The sequence below is a fragment of the Micromesistius poutassou genome (genome assembly GCF_964030765.1).
Source record: "Micromesistius poutassou genome assembly, chromosome: 1".
Taxonomy (NCBI): Eukaryota; Metazoa; Chordata; class Actinopteri; order Gadiformes; family Gadidae; genus Micromesistius; species Micromesistius poutassou.
The window spans coordinates 10,461,251-10,464,170 of NC_140271.1; positions in this window are offsets into that span (position 1 = coordinate 10,461,251).

The following is a 2,920-nucleotide window of genomic DNA, read 5'->3' on the forward strand; positions in this document are numbered from 1 at the left end:
ATGTGCGTGGATGTGTCTGGTTGAGGTTTTCGAGGGTGTATTTGTGTGTGTGAGTGAGGGTGTGTGTCTGTATTAATGCGTACATGTGGCTTTGTTTATTTATGTGTGTGCGTGTGTGTGTGTTTCCCAGATGGGGATGACTGCAGGCCAGGGAATGGACATATGGCAATATGGCATGAAGCCCAAGTGTCAATACGGATGATTTATCACTTCTGCTGTTGCAGACAGAGCCAATATGTGTGTGTGTGTGTTTAGGAAAAACATGTACCATTCTACTATACATTACCATGACAACACTGGGAGAAAAGCAAATGTACTTACTTACAAAAAACTATTTCTAAACTATCTTTGCCAGCACACTCTTCCTCAAAATATGTATAACCATATATAATTAAAGGAATATCTCTCCCTCTCTATATATTCATATATGTGTCATTTTGGCTGAGTGATTTACCAGTTTATTTAAAAAAAACATTTAAAACTTAGTATTAGTTCTAAACTTTCTAAACTTAATGTGATTTGTTAGCAGTTCTTATCAGTTAGCAGTTCTGAGCAGTTCTGTTATCAGTTAGCAGTTCTGACCTCCAATGGCTGAACAGAGTGTGTGTGTGTCGGTGGCAAATCATTCATTCAGTTATTTCCTTAACATTCACCATGTTCAAGCGTTGAATAACGAGCAGGATGTCGTATCGCCACAGCTCATTCCCCAGATGTTGTCTCTGTTGGAATGCACACTCAAAAGAGACTTACAGTGACTTACCTGGATCATCTGAGTTTAGTCTTAGAAACTACAAATCCCAAGTAAACAACCCATCGGGAGACTACAATCTCTCAAGTGGATAAACCTATTTCAAACAACAGCTCACTGTTTGGTATTTAAACCCGACACGCGCAATGTAAGCGGCTGGTTTGTATTTGGGTAGTCTCTGGGGCATATCGACAGATTTGTGGAACATCGTACAACGCAAACAAGGAGGCCACGACGCCACGCGGCTCGGCGTTAGCAGCGACCGTCTGATTGTTCAGGAGTTCATCGTCTCTCATTGTACGGCCGTACAATGAGAGAGGGAAAGAGAGAGAGAGCGAGAGAGAGAGAGTGTGTGTGTGAGTGTTGACTTTAGGAGAGAAAGGTAGAAAATGACTTAAGATGTAAGAAAAATAGTTAATGAGTTAGAGTAGCATGTAGGGAAGTTAATTGAGTTATAGAGAAAGGGAGAGAAAGAGTGAGAGAGAGAGAGAGAGAGAGAAATGGAGAAAGAGTGAGAGAGAGCGAAATTGAGATAGAGCAAGGAGAGATAGAGAAATAACATATGCAGCGTTGAATGAAAACTGACTGAGCCTTCTCCTGTCTTTCCAAGTACACTGACTATATATTTTTCTGACCATACATTGTGTGTTTAGAGGTGCTGCAGGTATTAACTTGAGTTATCATTTGAGTGTATTTTGTTACTGATGTCACAGCCAATCTGTCAGCTTTGGAGTACATTTAATGCACTGAGAATATTTGATTAGAGTGGACTCTATATGAAAGCTTGGGCTCTTGCACTCTGTTATGCTCTCTCTCTGTATATCTGGAATCATACCTACAGCACCTTTAATTCCACCATACCATAATATATATGGTTGGCTATTCATGGACCCCATGTATTCTATTGACCTGCATTTAATATCAAATATCAGTAATAGAGAAAATAATAATCATGATAACACATTAGTGTTGTACACAAACTTTCATATTATATGTAACCCTATCTCAGGCAATGGACACAGCAAAAGGGTCCAAATAAAATGCATATTTTAAATGAATGCACACACGTGTAAACATGTTGATGTTTTAAACATATTTTATTCATGTACAATCAGGCATGACATGATACATATTTATTTCTTCTTTTAATATTTGCATCTTTTGTTTTTCTGCCTTTATGGACAGGATAGTTGAGAGAGTGGGAAAGTGGGTTCAGGACGGGAGGGAATGACATGTAGCATAGGACCACAGGTTAGGTCCCCCCTGGGTTGCTCACTAGTGGACAGGAGGGGAATGACATGTAGCATAGGACCACAGGTGTGGGGTCCCCCCTGGGTCGCTCACTAGTGGACGGGACGGGAATGACATGTAGCATAGGACCACAGGTGGGGGGTCCCCCCTGGATCGCTCACTAATGGACGGGAGGGGAATGACAAGTAGCATAGGACCACAGGTGGGGGGTCCCCCCTGGATCGCTCACTAGTGGACGGGAGGGGAATGACAAGTAGCATAAGACCAGAAGTTCGGTCCCCCCTGGGTCGCTCACTAGTGGACTGGAGGGGAATGACATGTAGCATAGGACCAGAAGTTCGGTCCCCCCTGGGTCGCTCACTAGTGGACGGGCGGGGAATGACATGTAGCATAGGACCACAGGTTCGGCCCCTCCTGGGTCGCTACAAGGCGTAGTGCCTAAATGGTTAGCTCGCAAGTGGCTGGAGCCACCGAGCCTCCCCATATTTATTTCTTACCAGTAAACAAGTCTTCTTACACACACACACACACACACACACACACACACACGTGCATTCACATACATAGACATAGACACACACTCACGCACACACACACATTATTCATTGTTTGTTTATGCATATGCCATGAAAAGTTTATGTACAGATTGTGGTTTATCGGCAAGGTCATAGTGCATGTATTCAACCCCTTTAAACAACATGACAACTGTTAATTTTCATAAAAATCATAACATGAACATAATCCTGATCTTGATTTTGTGGATTTTCGTTTCCCAAATCTTTACTCACTCATTTGCTAACTAGCAATTTAAAAAGAAACGTTTAAAAAACATCTCCTCATCCCACCGTCATACACTGTGGGGGTCTTAAATTATGGGATGGCGGAGGAAGAGAGTCGACATACGAGGAACTGAGGGAGAAG